At 38.7% G+C, this 19748-nt stretch overlaps 1 pseudogene; it reads right to left on the bottom strand.

Moving 5' to 3' along the window:
• Positions 1-11669: 11669 nt before the first annotated feature.
• Positions 11670-14533, bottom strand: LOC114276556 (putative late blight resistance protein homolog R1A-10; annotated as a pseudogene).
• Between the last annotated feature and the right edge of the window lie 5215 nt (positions 14534-19748).

The following is a 19748-nucleotide window of genomic DNA, read 5'->3' as shown; positions in this document are numbered from 1 at the left end:
CATGATCTGACAATTTGTATTGTGTATACACTCAGGCAAGGCCGGCTCAACTCGTGAAATTGGTGCCCAAGCTCTTCTGTGGCTAAGCTCAGTAGGTTTTTTTTCTAGTGGGCCACACCATGCCAGAGCCAAAAAATTTAGGCACAAGCCCTGATGAGCTAGTGAGGTGCCTAACCCTAACCCTAACAATTTATTTTTATTTAAAAAAAAAAAACATTTTTTCCAATTTTTTGCTTGTAGGTTGAGCCAATGGGCTGATTCATCACCTCTCAAGGGATAACTAGTCAGTCTACAACACCTAGACCTAGACCTAGTCCCAAGCCAAGCCCTTCTCTGGCTTTGCCAGCCTACCCAAAAATATGGACCTGGCTGGGTCACTCATCAAATGATGACCCTACGGTACATTTCGATAGCATCTTAAAAACACAAACTTCTGTTTTTCTTATATGTTTTTTAACATGTATCAAAACATACTTATTGTGAATAAAAGGAATACAAGTAGAACCAAAATAGTGTAGTTCAAATTGTAATAGCATCTTGGTAAGTAAAGAAGCTGTTAGACACAAAGAAGAGGTAGGAGCAACATCTTTGGCTCTAGTTATATCATTGTATGAGAAATAAGAGGCAAATGAGGAGGTAAAATAGGAATAGTAAGACTAATACCAGGTGGAGAGAACGAAAAAGGAACAAAGGAAGAAGTAGGAGAGAAGACGGGACATGATCATTAGCAAGAGAAGGAGAAGGATTACGAGAAACAGAAACATGACTAGGAGAAGAAACAACATTATCTACTCCCTCCTTCAAATTCAAATGTAATAACGTGTGGCATGTTCACAAATTTCATCTATTTTGCTTCATGTTCATCAACTCACATCTGATAATGCTTGCACCATTACATTTGTTGATAAATCATTTGTTATTTAGGACAAACACAACAACCAAGTTCTACGTAGAGGTCATCATCAGAATGGTCTCTATTAGTTTCCTTCCCTCTCATTTTGATCACTGTTCAAAGGTTTTTTCTAGTATTAGTTCTCCAGCTGTTGCTTGGCATAACAGACTAGCGCATCTTTCTTCTTCAGATGTTTTTCATCATATAGCTAAAACTTGTGGTTTTTCCATTTCTCATAAAGACTGTTCTTTTTGCAGTCATTGTTGTGTCTCAAAGAGTCACAAACATCCTTTTGCATTGACTAATACTAATTCCAATGTTCCTATTGCTTTAATTCACTTTGGTACCATGAAGAAAATAGAGAGAGAGAGAGAGAGAGAGAGAGAGAGAGAGAACAAAAAGATATTTTGTATTATTTCATAATGAACTCAACTACACATAGAAGTCTTCGATCAACGTATACATGGAAACAAAACAAAGTATCTCTAGATTAGTTATAGATTCTAAGAAAGTAAGTTTGTTATAGAGGAGAGGATTGTGTATTGCTATCCCACATCCTTATGACAGGTTTATAGGTGTGTTATAGTTGTCATTGCAGCTCTATCTTCAGTAGCCTTAGTTGTGGTTATGGTTCCTGAGGTGATAGTATCTAGGAGCCAGATGTGGGGACATAATTTTTGACATGTCCACGTGGCATGACCTCGGCCTGAAGTGCCACATGGCGGAATGTGATCGGCCGAGATATGAAAATGATCCATGTCTAGGCTGAGGTATTTGGTGAAAGACAAAAATCCCAGTGAATAAATGACTCCTAGGTTGGGTGCATTTAGGACTCTTTTGAGAGGTTAACCGTAACCAAACTAGGAGAGATGAATCATCTAGTATTATTCCTAAAAGGAATAAGTCTTTGACTTGATCACTACTTCTAGGAGAAGGAGGACACCTTTATATAGGCACCCCCATGTGTGAAAGGTACGTGAGTTTATGTGTGTTAATTTGTGTTACCGGTAATATGTTGAAATATCTTGAGATATTAGTTTACTGACTTTATCATCGGAATGCCCTCTCGGTTGACGAGCAACCGAGTTAGTTATTCTTCTAATTGTGCAGAAGTGGATCTATATAGGCTACGTGTTCGACAACTGTGTTCCCAAAATTCTAGGAAAAAGATCAGATATTGGCTGTGATAAAATTTTAGCGCACACATACTCCATACACTTTATTTTTTGATAATTTTTTGAATTACTTTTCTATACTTATTAGACCTTATGAATATTGTTTCTCAATACATATATATCACATATTCCAAAAAATTTTACAAAAATTAAAAATGAAAATGAAATATGAAAAAAAATAAAATGCTATATGCTTATTAAAATTAAAAAATGAAAAAAAATAAAAATAAAGGGAAAGAAACTATATTTTGTTCTGGTTAGGTTAAGAATATGAAAAAAAAAAAAAATGAATTAGATAATAGTACAAAAATAACCATTTTTGCTTAATTAATTTAATTTTGTTTTCCCTGTAATCATTATCCAAATATAGCATAAATATTACTAAAAAATTGAATACCAATTTTTTTTATGCAATTATCTTAAATATATGTAAATAAAATATATAACTTATAAGGATAAATTACAGTCACCTCCCTTGAGGTGCCTGAAAATTACATTGACCTCCCTTTCTTTTCTAAAATTACTGTAACAACCCTCACTTTGCCTTAGTCATGCTCACATGCATTTATATGATTTTGTCTTGTTAAGTTGTATTCATGAAATCCTGTTTTGTTTTATCTAAGTGTTGGTGCATGCTTTGTTCCTCGTTTGGTGTGTGTTTAGCCGAGGTCACACCTTTGAATCTCTTATACCTAGGACCATCTTGGAACCCATTTGGTTGACCTCCACCTTTGCCCTGGCATATTAGCCGAGATGTCGTCATCTAGGCCGAGGTGTTCATCACCTAGGCAGAGATGTGTATCATCTAGGCCGAGATGTCATCCTTTAGGTATTAGAGATCTTTGATCCCTGCACCTGGTGATCTTGTTCCTGGACTAGTATGACCTAGACCGAGGTGTGGCACATCTAGGCCGAGGTATGGCACAGCTAGGCCAAGTGTTGTCCTTCCTAGCCGAAATCATTGAGACCCTACTTGCCGAAGCTTTGTCCTAACCGAGATCATTACCCGCCGAAGTGCCCATGTCACCTTACTTGTTGCTTACACTTTGTCATGCTCTTGTCTTATCAATCTATCACCTTTTTGAGGAGATCCAATCAGCCGTTGCCACGTGTCCCAGCAGAGGGTTAAGTCAGCTGGCAGAGTTAGAAATATGTCATTTTGTGTCATACCTTTTGCATTGTAGAGAGAGAGGCTCTAGGAAGAGGAGAGGAAGTTAGAGTGAGAGAGCTAGATCCCAAGCTTGATCTTTAGAGTTTGAGCCGTTTAATCCATGTTTTGAGGTTAGAATCTTGATTTACTCTTGTTATTCCTTATGTTGATCCGATTGCATTGCATGATCTAGCATGATTCATGAGCCATGCATTGATTTAAAATTGTTTTAGAAAGAGAAAATGGTGTTCTTGTGTTCTTGAAGAAAAACCATGTTTTGATCCGAAAGTTTGTATTAAGATCCATGTTTTTGTGTTTGTTTTCTTAAGATCTTCAAGTATGGGTACTGTAGACGCGCCCTTGTGGGCCTCACGCTACAGTTCGGACTCGAATTGTCACGGTTCTAAATCTCAACCAAAGAGTCCAAATCCGGCAAATCGTTTTGAGAAAACAGATTTTTTGTAAAGAAGTGCCAAACATGGACTACTTTGCCAGATAAAGAGTCGCCACCTAAATATTTTTTAAGGGGGAATTTAGGAAACCATAACTTGTTGCCTAAGGCCACGTGTCCGTCATCACCAAAGTTACCTCAGCTCGGGAACTTGGGTGCGATTGGGGAAGGTTATCTATGAGCACCCCCGCTCGCCCGATCCGAAGATCGGCCTTTACTAACCATGACATCTAGTTTTGAAAACGTTATGTGTTCTTATTCCGGTTATTAGCCTAATCTTACTATGCAATGCGCACAACACAAAAGTATGGACTAGGTCGCCTAATTTGGAACAAAGCATCGCATATCCGTTTGTTTGGAAATCGGTTCGAAATTTGCTACTCACAAGTAGGCTAAAACATGGATTTCGACGAGTTGTTCCAACTTAAACAATCCAACCTTCACCCACAGGCAGTCAGACAGTTATAACACATAAGCACATAGCTGCATGGTAAGCATGCTGTCATGTTAACATTCACACTCATGCAAGATGCTAAAGCATAAATACTTACAGCGTACTCCGAGCCAAAATAAGAAACTTGTTAGCAATCAAATGTATGATCCAAGTCCATGTAAAATGGCTAATGCATCGCATACGAAGTGCAATCTAGAATAAGCTCAGCCAATCCTAGGATGGCATATGGAATGCAACAAGTAACACGTATTCAAGTTAGGTTTGAAGTACTATGCAGTTAGCATGATGCGCCGAGCCCGGTGCATGCGATACTGATGAATGATGCACGCATGCATAGCATAGGGTATGCTAAATTGAATATGCCCTAATACTAACCATCAAAAGCATGTAAGTAAAAGGGAGAAAGAAATGGGGGTTGGAAGACATACACACACGCACCCATACTTATTACACATTCGCCCTCGCTCGGAGGGACCAAAAGAATAATACAAATTAACTAACCTACAAGCTAATTAATTAAATTATACAGCACTTAACTAATTAACAAATCAATTAAGCTACTGAAAGCAGTAAAGGGCCTCAGGAAGAGGGATGCACGTATGCTCGGATTGCCTTCGCCTAGAAATCCAATGCCATGCACAAGTTGCCTCTGTTTTCCCTGCTCTGCTCCTATGAAAATAGCACAATTCCCAAGGTACACCTCATGAACACTGGGGGATGCCACAGGCCATGAGGAATGGTCACCAGCCAAATGGAAGTGGTCATCGACCATCTATGGAGTTATCGGCCATCCATAATTGGTCGATCGGCACCTGATGTAGTCGACCGGCCAAAACTTCCTACAGAACCTGTTTTGACAGCAGCAGAGGGCAAAACAAGGCATGGCAATGCATTTCAAGCAAATGTGTGCACCAATACACCCCTTATCATGTTTATGACTCAAAGGGGGATGGTACTCGATTCTCGGACCACCAATCACGCAGTTCAATGCGTGATGGCCCAAGAAACTAAGTTGTGCACTTTCATGTCAAATGAAATGCAAACCAAATAAACACATAAAGCCCAACCTCTATCATACTCAATTCAAGAGGCAAAGCATGCATGCTCAATGCAATGCAACCTAAGCATGCTAGCTAAATGTGCAATAAGAGCGTGCAAGAAAACAATGTATGCTAGGTACACAACCTATGCAAATAAGCATGCAAGGCATGGACCACTATGCTAATGACCAATCATGCAACATATAATCTAAACAAGCAAGCATGTAAGGCATGCAACATGTTAAGCAACTTAATCAAGGGAGATTGCATGCCAAATGCAACATGATTCAAGCATGCAACACATGCAATTGTCCAAGTATGCAACAACACACAAGGTGAGCATGCAACAACATGCGAAGGATGGGCTTAAACTAATTTGGACAGCTCCTAAACCAACCCAAAACAGTGGCCGACATGCTCAAGGATGAAGGCTAATGTGCATACAAACATGCATGCATACTTGATCCAATTCCTAAGCATCAAAAGGCAACTCTTAAGCACACTTAAAGGGAGATAATCATGGACTAATGGCATGCATACTAAGCTTTGAAATCATGTTATAAAAGGTGCCAAACCAAGTAAACAAGACAAACTAAGCATGCAACGATGTCCGGAACTCAAGGTAAGCCAAGGGGCTTAAACCATGGCCATGTCAACCAAGCCTCATAAGGCTAAGAGGACTTAAAGTAGTCCCAAGGTAGACCCAAACAAAGCTAAGGATACGCCTAGATAGCATCTAAGTGGCTTACGCATGGAAGCATACAAAAGAGGCCAAACATGGAGCACAAGACTACAACCTTTTAAAGCAGTAAGGAAGCATCAAATGCAAGCATACAAGTATACCATGGGGACTGAAATGATGCTATAAGTGGTGCCAAACCACTGAAACAAGCTAAGCAATGCATGCTAAACACTCACACACCCGAGGCTAGCAAGCCAAAATGCAAGGTGGCTATACGAAGCATGTCAAGCATGGCCAAAGCAATTAAAAACAGAGCTAAAGCATACTAAATCATGCATAAAAGCTTCACAAAGCTTGGCCAAAATCATGCTAGAACAAGGGTCAAAGCCTAAAGCATGTTAAGGCAAAATATGGCATTACAAGACAAGTATGCAAGGCATGCATGGCGTGTCTAAACCAACTAAAAATAGTGCTATATCATAACAAAATAAGCACAAATAACACTTAAGACATGGCCAACATGAACTTAAAAATGATGCTCACACATGAGGCTAAAATGACACTTTTTGAAGGCAACAAGGAGAGGGGATGGCTCTCCCCTTCTTAGGACCTTAAGACACCATCCTCACCACTGAAATCCCTCAAGATTTCAATGGTGAGGAGGCCCGAACAAGGTGGTCCCAGAGCTCACCAAAAATGCACAAAATAGGGGGCCAAACAAGGCCTAAGAGGGGTCAAACAACCCCAAAGCTTAAACCAACCTTAAACAACTATTTTAAGCAAGCAAAATCAGAACTTTTATATGTTATACACTAAGCTCAAAAACAGATGCAAGGTAGGCAAAAGGACTATGCAAAAATGGGGTATTTAAAGGTAAAGTTCTTACCCTTGTAGACTCCTTCAAGAACAGCACTCCAGCTACTTTCCTTAGCTCAAAACTAGCTCAAAAATTCAAGAACAACCTAATGGCCCCTCAGTAACCAAGATAAGGTGTAAAACTAGGTGTTTGTGCACAAAAGTAAGGACAAACACACACTTATACACAAAGAGAGGAAGATATAGAGATAGAATAGATACACTATGGCTAACCCTAATCCAGACCTCTGGAACTCAACCCCCTAACCTTTGAGGAGGGAAGAGAAGTTCTCCCTTTATAGAGGATCACTCTTGCAAAGCTTACAAAACAAGCTAAGCAAGAGTGAAATCCCTCCATACACGTGTATGGAGAGGGGGCAAGGTGTATGCCAGCTAGCACAGCTGGCATAAAAATATCTGCAAAAGCAGATGCACAGTGTTCGGCCAGCCAAAAATGACAAAATGGCAAAATACATGGTCGACCGACCACAAAGAGTGCCGACCGACCAAACATATGGCCGATGGCAACAAAACAATGGCCAGTGGCCTCAAGCCATGGCCAGTGAGGTGTGGGGGTGGCCCACAAGCCACTACCTGCCCCTCAAAAGCAAAACACAAGTGTTTGGTGCAAAACCAAAACACAAAACAGTCGAGTTGAGAGATCCTGAGGCAAAGCGCGTGGCCGAGATCTCCGGGAACTCAAGACGAACACAAACATGGATGATCACCGAGTGTTCAATTGGTGACGTCCAAGTCTTGAGGACGGTCAAAAATGGGGTGTCTACAGGTACCAAGGTCCATGTTTTTGAACTCATAGCATGAAATCTCAGATTTTGTAACAAGAAGTTATGATTTAAGCATTCATGTTCTTTATGTTCTTCATGTGCTTCAAGGAAGGAAATCCAGATTTCCAGACTTCACCTTTCCCTAGGTGTGGTCACCGAGACCACTCTTGCCTAGATCTCACACTTAGGCCAAGCATCGTATCTCACCTTGGCCTACCTTGCATGATCACTTGCACCATTAGTCTATCTTACATGAACACCTCGGCTGACAGCCGCTCGCCGAAGCCTTGGTGATCACACCTCGGCCAAGAAGTGTGGGACCTTGGCAAAGACCTGGTTGGTACCCAGCATGTTTTCCCAAGATAAAAAACAGTGTTTTAACTTCCAGCATGTGTTGCTTTGACTTGACCTAGTCTTGAAGGAAATGTCAGGATCATTTGCATTCATGAGAGGCTTGTCTTGAGAGTGCATTTCATATCCATCTTTGAGCATCTCTTCTTGTCTTCTTGAAGTGCATTCAGTAGACTTTATTATGTATTTGTAGGTCTTGGATCCTTGCCTTAATCCCTACACCCGAAGAGCTATGTGAGTGGTATTTTTAATAAAGCTATGTTATAAAGTTTTGATAAAGCCTTGCTTCGTTTTAGAAAAGTATTTGATCAAGCATGAATGATTACCCCTAGTTTCTGTATCAAGTATTATATTTGTTTTGATGACATTATGAGAAAGTCCTTAGTGCTAGAGAACTATAATGCAACTGCACCCTTGTTTTGACAGTCCTTAGTGCTAGGGGACTATAATGTAACTGCACCCTTGTTTTCACAGTCTTTAGTGCCAGGGGACTATAATGCAACTGCATCCTTGTTTTGAAAGTCCTAAGTGCCAGGAGACTATAATGCAACTGCACCTTTGTTTTGCCACTGACAGTTTTCCGCGTGGGTTTGTTTGTCCGGAATGTCATCCTTTGGTATTATGTAGATGTTATTAACATCCAAGAAGCTTGGAAAGATTTGACAGATGAACTTGGTTCATCCCTTTGATTTTGTATAAGATATGTTGTGTATTGTTTTGGAAAAGATCTCGGATATCATTCATTCAAACCTTTATTACTTATACCATTCACTGAATATCCAAGCTCACCCTTTCCTTATATATATGTAAGTGTTAAGCAAGAAGGCGGTGACACCTAGGTGTATTTTGCAAGCTTGTTTTGGATTCATTCTTTTGCTAGCATCTTGAAGATTATGCTTCTTGGCTTGTAGTTTATTTCTTTTGTTTATGTCAGCTTGAGAAGCCTTTTGATCAAGATGTAATATGTACTTTATTTTATTTGTATTCAAGTTGTAAACCATGTTAAGATGTATGTCATTTCATTTAATCTATGCACAGCTCTTATGGACTAATTAGATTTAAATTTTATTGCTTCCACACATGTAGGCCCCATATGTATACTCTGATTGTTGTCTGAATTTTTGTAAGTTGGCCTTTGATAATCTCGGATTACTGGCCATCACGGCACCATTCTACTAGGGGCGGAATGGGGTCGTGACAATTACACTGACTTTCCTTGTGATTAACAACGTTAATGGGAGGGTTAGTTTAGTAATTTTAACATTAGAGATATTTTTGTTAATAAACATTAAATGCGTGATTATTATATTGGTTATACCTTATATGGCATTTGGTTATGAGTCATTTTTTTTTTTTATAGTTATGACTGAAAAAAATTTAGTTATAATATTTGTGGTAATCAACATCACAAATGTTATAACTTGTATATGTTACGTATAAAATAGTGTGTATTTTAGAATAACCTATTATTACGACAACAGTGATGATGAAACAAATTAAAAAATTAATTATATAAATATAAGAGAAGTTATTTGGTAGTTTTGAATCAATACTTGACATCATACAGTTTAGTTGTCTTCAAAAAAACAAGATAAAATTGACGAGTCTTGCTATATTCTTCTTCTTGGTTTTTTATTTTATTTTTTATTTTTTTTATGACATGAGTCTTACTATCTAAATTAATAAAAATAAAATTGGGACACCACTTATATTTATTTGAATAGTTTTAAAAAATATTTTTAAATACTCACATGGTTTGACTATATATATATATATATGTGTGTGTTTGTGTATGTATATAATTTATTGCATTACATACATACAAGTTCTTGTATTTTTCATTTGGCTTAAATAATTCATAATAATTTGTTTGCCTAAAAAATAATTAATTGATTTATTTTATTTTTAATTTACTGATAATCACTTCAAATGTTATGCAAAATCAAACTAAAACCTCCCTATGTGATAATCTAACAACTAATCACTGACTTTCGCACAACAAAAAAAAAAAATTTAAACAAACTAACAGTCAACTAATGGAAAGGGGAAATTTGCAAATTAAAAATAAACCTCAAGGGAGGCCAATGTAATTTTCGGAAAAAATAGGAGAGGCCAATGTAATTGTCAGAAATCTCAAGGGATGTGAGTGTAATTTACCCAACTTATAATAGTTATTGTTTTCACTTATTTTTCAAAAAAAAAAATTATTTATGAACAATTAATTGAAAATACAAAATTCATAAATTTTTAAGTAGATTACAAAATTACCATTTAGGTAAATTCTAAATACACTTAATTTTCTAATGCTACCTATAAGTTGAATGGTCCAACATGTCTAAGACCGGTCTAAGCAGTTCAATTCAAAAATATCAAGGCCAAATTAGAATTTTTATCTATTTTTATCCATGATATAGACATTGGCTAACAAAATGATTTATATCAAAAAAAAAAATTCTCTATACATTTAGTTAATATTTATAGATTTATATTTTTAATTATGCATAGATTGATTTCTCTTATATATATAATTAGTTATAGCTAGAATATTTAAATTAATTAATTTTCAAACTAAAAAGTAAAAAAGTGTTGGTTTATAGTGCTGGATAGGACAAAGAAAAGGTATTAAGTGGAATTGGGTTAAGATAAGTTGGTACAAATGTTGTAATATTCAGTTTGTGAATAACTAAACTTACGTCCGACCTTAGGCTTATATTTTAAGAAAATCGCTTATTAGTGAGGCAAATTAAAAAATTTTGCACTATATATTCGTATCGTTTGGATGAAAGTCTGACACATTAAAGACTTGCATCAAACACAAGAAATAACTTACACCAAACTTGAGACAAACTTGACCCCAATGAAAATGACATTTTTTTAGCCATTTTCTAATTGATTTGATATTTTTCCTCACATTTTTAATAGTTTCCCTAATTTGAACCTTCCACCACATGTCTAACCATTCCATGTTTTTATAATCACATGAAAGATAATCCATTCGATGAGATTATTTACAAGGGATTAGTTTAGTTAATGAGGATAAAGATCATAGAATATGGCCGGTATAGATTCTAACAATGTTAAGTTAGAAGTTGATTGTAGGATTGAAAATTGTAAGGGTAATTGGGGGAAGGGGAATAAAAAACTATGTTTAGGAAGGGAACTAAAAACATGAGTTAAAAGTGGTTAACAAGAGGAGTGAAATGATTTAGAGGTGGAGCTTGATGCGGGTTAGAGATGACTTCATTTTGGATGGCTTGGGAAAAGGGGTTAATGCTTACTCTTTCTATAAATGAAAAAATTATTTCATTCTCCAATTTATTTTCGATTTTGACAAATTTTAAATGAATTTTATTATGTAATTGTAAATTAAAAATTTTAGTTGTTATGTCATTTGAGAAAATCTAATATAAAAGTATATATTATTTATCTTGTATGGTAAATGTAATTTTTATAATTCATTCAATGTTTTTGCTCTAAAATGTTACTAATCCACATAATGACGCGCACACACACACACACATATATATATTACTAATACTTAAAATAAAATATTAATAACAACACAATTAAAACAAAACTTTAGTGCAATTTAAATGAAAACAACTCATTCACATAATTTTTACTATTTTTTCCTTTTAAATTTTAAAATTATTACTTTAATTTTTAAGATAAAATTTTAATTATTTGTTTAAGACCATGCATAGCATGAGTTTTAGGTTAGTTTATATATATACAAGGTAGATTACTTTTATTTTATGTAGGGTTGAATCCAAAATGAGAAAAGAAAAAATCAAACATAAATATAGAAAAGAACATACCTTTAGAAAATGTTTCCTAATCAGCACTTTCAACAATTATTTCCAATGCTCTCTCGCTGTTACTTAATTCTCTTGACAGATATACCCTTCGAAAATGTTTCCTAATTAGCACTTTCAACCAATTATTTCCAATGCTCTCCTGCTCTTCCTTAATTTTGTTGACAGATTCCTTAACAGAGAAATGACAAAAGTTTACCTCAATCAGCTGCAGAGTGAGTATATCCCCCAAACTAGATGGTATTTCCTCGAGAAATTGACACCGTTCCAATGATAAGTCTTGAAGGCTTGGAAAGTGACTAAAGCAGGTGATCCATTGCTTGACATAGCAGTCCTTCAGTTTCAAGAATTTGAGTCTAGGAAACCCACCATCAGTTGTTGCCCATTGCCATCCCCTACCAGCATTTTCTAATTTGAGAAGCTCAAGATTGGGTAACAACATCCCAAAGATTGATAAATCCCCCCACTCTATATTTGTATATTTCAAGGTTAGCCTTTTAACATTTGTAGGAAGCTTGACCTCTCGGAAATTGGTTGGGAACGAGAACTCATTCTGTAGCTTCAAAGTCTCAAGGTGTATTAAAAATTCTAGATTAGGAAACATCAAATTCTCCGAATCTGACAGATGTGCACAAATTCCCAACTTTGTAAGATAAGGAGTTCTCGCTAATAAATCCTGAATAGATCCATAAGAGTTTAAGTTTGCAATGGTTCGCAGGTTTTCTAAAATAGAGGGATGGTTCTGATCCATTATTGCTTCTTCAGAATATAAAGATAAATCATGTTTTGCTCCTCCTTTAACATAAAGATGCCTCAACTTTGGAATCTTCCAAACATTACATGGTAGAATAATCTCTCTCCATCGTGTAGAGATAATGATAAGTGTTTCTAGGTTTGAGAGATTGGATATTGATGGCGGTAATTCACAGGAATGTTCCAAATTAAATGCCAAATACCTCAAATTAACAAATTGTGTTAATTCTCTTGGAAAGAAGGCATTGTTATAGCATATTTCCAACACTCTAAGAAGTTTGAAGGTCCAACAAATAAACGTGCACATATCACCAAACGGATTGTCGTCGTAACTAATTATTTTCTCAAACTCATTTCTGAAGCACAATAATGACTGAACAACTGTTGGGGAATAAGACTGTAAGAGAATATGATCAAATCTTAGCAGGCGGCGTTGGTTATTTGTTTCGCAATAATTTGAAGAAGAAGGAGAAATGTCTTTATAATTGTGAGTCCACTGTAGGAAATTAATTTCCCTGGCTTTCTTCAAGCATAAATCACGTAACAAATCATGCATACGACATGCTTTAATTCGACCACCAAACCTTTTTTGAGCAACAATTATCAGACTTCTCTGAATTAGATCAATTAAGTAATCCTCTGCTACTTCCTCCAAGCTTTTCTGCCCAATTTTTTGTATAAACCCCTCAGCTATCCATAACCAAATTAACTTCTGCACCGGGATTTCTTCGTCTTCTGGAAATTCTCCTAAATAGAGAAAGCATGGTTTCAAGTGACGCGGCAAGTGATTGTAACTCAGTGCCAGTGTGTCCAAGTACTGATTTGGATCACTAACAATGTATGAGCTTACACTTTGGGCAACTTGTTTCCACGACTCACGTGTCTTGATGTTATTTGCAAGAAGTCCTGCTATTATAACAATTGCAAGTGGAAGCCCTTCACATTTTTCATTATTTGCTTCCCAATTTTAATCAGTTCTGGAGGGCAACTTTCATTTTGAAACACCTTCTGTTGTAATAACTCCCAACTCTCTTCTTCAGTGAGAAATCGCAGACAATGAGGATGGCAATCAGGTGAGGCATGCATAGACAACTCTTTGAGGTGACTAGTGCACATAAGTCTACTTCCATTCTTGTCATTGGGGAAATACATTTTAAGATCGCCCCAGGCACCAGTATCCCATATATCGTCAATGACAATGAGATATCTCTTGCCTTTTAATTGCTTGTACAACGTTTCACCTAACATTTCATTGCTCATGTTTTCAATTTCACCGATAGTGACGATATTAACAGAACGTAAAATGTCCAACAACATATCTTTTTTTCTGGGTAATTGAGAAGCATAGGTCCATGCACGAATATGAAAGTAGTGTGTGAAGTAAGGATCATTGTACAGTTTTGTGCTAAAGTTGTCTTACCGAGTCCAGGCATCCCAACAATTGATATCATTTGTAGCTGCTTCTTCCCTCCAGCAAGTAGCTTTTTTATAATCAACGCCTCATCATCAAAGCCCACTGTAATTTCTTCATCTACTATGGTTCTATTCTCCATTGACATTGACATTGACATTGACGAATAGACTCCAGCATTGAAATCTTCTAGGAGTTGGATCTGATTTATCTAGTCATAAAACTGTGCCACTTTTGCCTCGATCGGCTTAATCTCTTCCATTATATTTATGCCAATTAAAAGATCAAAAAAACTGTCACCGTTGCTGTCCCTCTGCCCTAGAACTACAACATCAAAAAAACGGATGAGTTGTCTGGTCTTCCAGATCACATAATTAATTTGCATCGGCAGGGTTTTAGCTTCACAGTTCAGCTGCTGCTGCTGCTTCTCTTCCAAATCCTTGAGAATGGATGCTAGGAATCTTAACCGATGGTAAAAAGAGTCGATGTGATCTATCTGATCTGCGTTCAAATCGCACGCCTTACTGATCATTAGATGATTTAGTTTCTCCAAGACACAACCCATCTGCCTCCCGAATCTCTCTCTCTGTTTCCATCTCTTTTTCTTTCTTTCTCTTTTCTCTTTCTCTTTCTCTTTCTTTGCCTTCCTCTCTCGCATACTCATACATTTTTTTGATCAGCAGACACTCAATTGTTTACAGCTTCCATAGCCTCATTTCGGTGCTATAGCGATCCCGATTTTCCCTTCATTGTTTAATTGTATTTCAGGCTCGGTTCCATGGATGTGTTGTTGTCTTTTTCCCGTTTCCGTCCTTTACTCTTTGTATATGAGTCTCGGGTCATGTTGGGTAGGTTTAAAACAGGTTCGTTGTGTTTGGATATAGCGACCCCGGTCTTTTCCCATTTGATTATTGTATCCGGACTTAGGTTCCGTAGATTCTGTCATTGTATAATTGTTGTTGTTGTCCCTTATTTTCTCATTTGGAATTATAAGATGTGTTGGGCAGGTTTGTTTCAGGTTGGTTGGTTTTAGAAATCAAGTGTTGCTGTCCAGGTTTTTGGTTCTTCGCTCGAGCGAGGAGTTTGGTCGCTCGAGCGAGAGATGGCGTCCAGTATGGACCTGTAGCTTTGCATTCTTGGCTCGAGCGAGATTTTCTTCGCTCGAGCGAGTTAGTTCGTTCTTCGCTCGAGCGATAGTTCCTTCGCTCGAGCGTGTGTCTGGTTACAGACCTGAGGGTTTGAGTTCTTCGCTCGATCGAGTTTTCTTTCGCTCGAGCGAGCTTTTGGGTTGTTGGCTCGAGCAAGGCTTCCTTGGCTCGAGCGAGCCTGTCCAATTTATATACACAGCAACGGGTTTTGATCAGTCTTTTTCATCTTCTTTTGATTCCAAACCCTAGGTCCAACTTTTCTCTCTCCCTACTCACCTTCTTTCTTAGGTTTGATCTATTTAGAGGGTGTTTCTACCCTAGTTTCTTTATTTAAAATATAGAGGGAGTCGAGGGCTTTCATTTAATCTGAACATTTGGCGATTTGGAGCACATTGGTATTTGGGCACTCATCTCTGTCTTCACCATTTGGGTTGTTTTCTTCGAGGTAGGGATTTCCTACTCCATTTTATAGGTTTTGTTCTAAGTTTTGGTATTTTGATATGTTGGGGATACTTTGGTAAATGTTGGGAAAAACCCTAGTTGCATTATTAAATTAGTTTGTATAATTAATTCATGGAATTGGGAAAAGATGGTTAGATTCATGGAATTGGGGAATTCATTGATTAAATGGTGTAGTTGGATAATTTGAATCATTTGTCTATTGAATTGTTGACATGGGCTATCGGTGGAGGATAGTCGTGATTGTTGTAGACATTGCATGTGGATTAGGAATAACTGAAACTAATCACATTGGTTAAGTCATTAATTTTGACTATTGCATTGATACAGAAAATACGTGTATTGATTGAGCATTGCATTTGCATACATTGTTTTGTGTGGGAGGAGATAGGGGATGTACTCCACGGTTTAGGGGAAGATAGGGGATGGACCTCTAAACCGGATTTTGTTTGGGAGGAGATAGGGGATGGACTCCATTAGCATCACTTTTATGTGTGCTTATTTATATAGAAGTGTTTTTATTGATACAGCACTAAAATATGTATCAATCTGGAAGTATGAAGTGTTTTGATTTGAGCTTGAGTCTCATTTGTTTGTTGATATTGGAAGGACGTGAATATGATATATATATAATTCACTGTTGTAAGTTTGGCCAGGTTCTGAGCCATGTTGATAAAGTTGGAAAGTAAAACGTATCTTAGACAATAGTGTCATGAGACTGTAAAATGAAGTAAATGATTACCTTGGTTAACCATCTGTTGAATGCTATTACTTTATTCATTGCTTATATGTGGTTTAGTATATTTCTACTGGGCTGTGGCTCACCCTTTATGGGAACATCATTTTCAAGTCCAGGTGATAAGCTACCTCCCAGGACTTAGCATGGAAGGATTTGAAATTTGAAGACTATCTTTAGTTGTTTGTTTTTATTTGATAAATAATCAAGCCTAGGGCTTAAATTGTATTTGAGTTAGAACTCATAATTTGTGTCCAAGTGTTGGCTTGGAAAGATGTAAGCCCATAGGGCATTTAATTTGATGTTACATGTAATGTTTTTATTTAGTAATACTCTGATGAACGAATTAATAGATTGTTTCTTTAAATAATGCATGTTGATGATATACATATATTGGGTTTATTTTGAGGGCGTTACAACTTGGCATCAGAGCGTACCGGGTTTGAATACTTTGGGTACGTGGGAAGTGATTAGTATCACATTGGGTTCGTCTCGTTTGATAGAGACTTAGTGTAAAGTTATATGCTTATGTGATAACATGTTTATGTGATTATGTGGGTATGGAATGTAGTTTCTAGGATGTTGATTGGACCCTTGAGTTTCTAGTAGTCTTGTTGGAAAGGCACTTGATCACTGCTGCTTCCAACCGGAACTATAGTAACGCATTGGGACATCATTATCCGGGAATGAAATTCGTAGGTGCTTATGTGATTATGTGCTTACGTGGAATGAATTATTGTTGTCCAATGCATTAGGACGCTAGTGTTTAGCTTCGACACATTTATTAATGTGCTAATGTCTTTATTTCCTTTATTAGGATGTCCGGACGAGGACGAGGACGCAATAAGCGTGGTAGGTCGGGTAGGCAGGAGGTGCCTGTGCCAGAGGAGATTCTGGCAGTTCAGGAGGGTATTGGCCAGGCCAATGTGGCCGAGCCAGTAGGCCAGCAGGCTATGGGTGCTCTAGCCCGAGAGATAGCAGGGGCATTCAGGGAGTTAGTAGGCATTCTCAGAGCTGAGAATCAAGCTCAAGTTGTTGTTGCAGATGCAGGACCTTCCTTTCTGAAGAGGGAGTTCTTCCGGTCTAACCCGGATGAATTTGTGGGTGATCCTAAAGAGCCGCTTAAGGCAGATGAATGGCTCGAACAGACAACGAAGACGTTTGAGATGCTTGGCATCGAAGACGAGGGGTTGAAAGTGACCTTGGCATCTTTCCAGTTGAAGGGGGATGCGGGTCAATGGTGGAAGTTTACTAAGGGTCGTATAGGAGGTACATGGGAGGCTTTTGTGAATGCTTTCCAGGAGAAGTTCTTATCTCCAGCAGTCAAGGAGAAGCTGAGAGACCAGTTTTGTCAGCTTAAGCAGTTGAGTTCTTCAGTGGCCGAGTTTGAGGCTGCATTTACTAGTTTGTCCAGGTTTGCACCTGAGTTGGTGGCGTCTGAGGAACGCCGTTGTATTGAGTTTGAGAAGAAGTTGAGGCATGGCCTTAAGCTGCGGGTTGGGGGAACTATGATTCGGGATTATGGGCGTATGGTTGATGCTGCAGCCCATATGGAAATTATGATGCAGGAGGAGGAGGAAGGACAGAAGGGCTCCAAGAGGAGTCAGGATGGTCAGAGTGATGGCAAGAGACAGAAGGGTTTTAATCCTCAGCAGTCTCAGGGTAGTTTTTCTAGATCGACTTTTCCTGTGCCGAGTGCTAGTTCGGGGAAAGGCAGTCAGGGAGACATTACCTGTTTCAAGTGTGGCCAGCTGGGTCACAAGTCTCCAGTTTGTCCTCAGAGGGGAGGAGTGCAGAGAGCCGCATCATCTTCGGCTCGATCTCAGAGCCAGAGTCAGGGTAGAGGCCAGCCACTCTCGTGTTATCAGTGTGGTCAGCCAGGGCATATGAAGAGGTTTTGCCCGCAGTTGGGTGGCACACCTGGTGCATCTGGTTTGAGGTCGATTCAGGGTCAGCAGCCAGCTCAGTCAGGTCAGGCCTCGAGGGCCAATCAGGGGGCTTCATCGTCCCAGTCGGTGCAGCAATCTTATGCTCCTAGGGGTGAGCAGGTTGATCAGAGGTCGTCTGGGCGCGTGTATGCTGTTACCGCGCAGGATCTTGTGCCGGCACCATCAGTTGTGAGAGGTACCTTTTTGTTTTGCAACTCGGTTGCTAATGTTTTGATTGATACGGGTGCATCTCATTCCTTTGTGTTTGCTGCATTTGCATCTGTTTTGGAGTTGGAGTTAGCTCAGTTAGCATCTCCTATATGTGTAGTGTCACCTCTTGGGGGTGAATTGATTTTGAAACAAGGTGTTAGGGGTTGTGATATAGAGGTTGATTATCATAGAATCCCATTTTCCTTTGTAGTTATGCCTATGAGGGGTTTTGATGTTATTTTGGGTATGGACTGGTTATCGTCATATCGGGCAGTTATTGATTGCTACCGCCAGAGGGTCACTTGTTGTACTGTGAGCGGAGAGTATTTTCATTTTCTGGGGGACCGGGTTGGTGATGTGTTGCCACCGGGGTATATTCCGCGAGGACGGAGTGAGCTTAGTGGTCTACTTGCTGACCTTTCGATTAGTGAGGATGATGAGTCTCAGATTGTGTTGCCAAGGGTGGTTTGTGAGTACTCGGACGTCTTTCCCGAGGATCTTGTTGGTTTGCCACTGCATCGAGAGATTGAGTTCTCTATTGACCTAGTGCCCGGCACGGCGCCGATTTCTATGGCACCTTATCGTTTTGCCCCAGCCGAGTTAGTTGAGTTGAAGATTCAGCTCCAGGAGTTGCTAGATAAGGGCTTTATACGTCCTAGTGTTTCGCCGTGGGGAGCACCGGCCCTCTTTGTTGAAAAAAAAGGTGGTGCTTTGAGACTTTGTATAGATTACCGGAAATTGAATCGGGCTACGGTTAAGAATAAGTACCCTATGCCTCGCATAGATGATCTGTTCGATCAGTTGAAGGGTTCCTGTTGTTTCTCGAAGATAGACTTGAGATCGGGTTATCATCAGTTAAGAGTCAGGGAGGAGGATATTCCGAAAACGGCATTCCGTACGCGGTATGGCCACTATGAGTTTCTGGTGATGCCATTTGGGCTAACCAATGCACCGACAGTTTTTATGGATTTGATGAACCGGATATTCCGGGAATTTTTAGATCATTTTGTGGTTGTCTTTGTGGACGACATCCTTATCTATTCACCTTCTGAGGAGAAGCACAAGGAACACTTGAGAGTGGTGCTTGAGTTACTTAGAGCCCATAAGCTTTATGCTAAGTTTGGAAAGTGTGAGTTCTGGCTAGAAGAGGTCAAGTTCTTAGGCCATGTAGTTTCTGGGGAAGGAGTGTCTGTTGATACATCCAAGACTGAGGCGGTGCAAGATTGGGCACAGCCTAAGAGTGTGTTTGAGATCCGCAGTTTTCTGGGGTTAGCTGGGTATTATCGTCGGTTTGTGAAAGATTTCTCCAGATTAGCTTCGCCTTTGACTAGGTTGACTCGCAAGGGAGTCAAATTTGTATGGAGTGAGACTTGTGAAAAGTCGTTCCAGGAGTTGAAAGTTAGACTAACCACCGCTCCAGTCTTGATTATTCCAGAGAGAGGGTTGGGTTATA

The sequence above is a fragment of the Camellia sinensis genome, chromosome 11 (assembly GCF_055761805.1).
Source record: "Camellia sinensis isolate YWXY chromosome 11, ASM5576180v1, whole genome shotgun sequence".
NCBI lineage: Eukaryota > Viridiplantae > Streptophyta > Magnoliopsida > Ericales > Theaceae > Camellia > Camellia sinensis.
The sequence above is the reverse complement of the archived record's forward strand: the minus strand, read 5'-3'. Positions and strand labels throughout refer to the sequence as shown.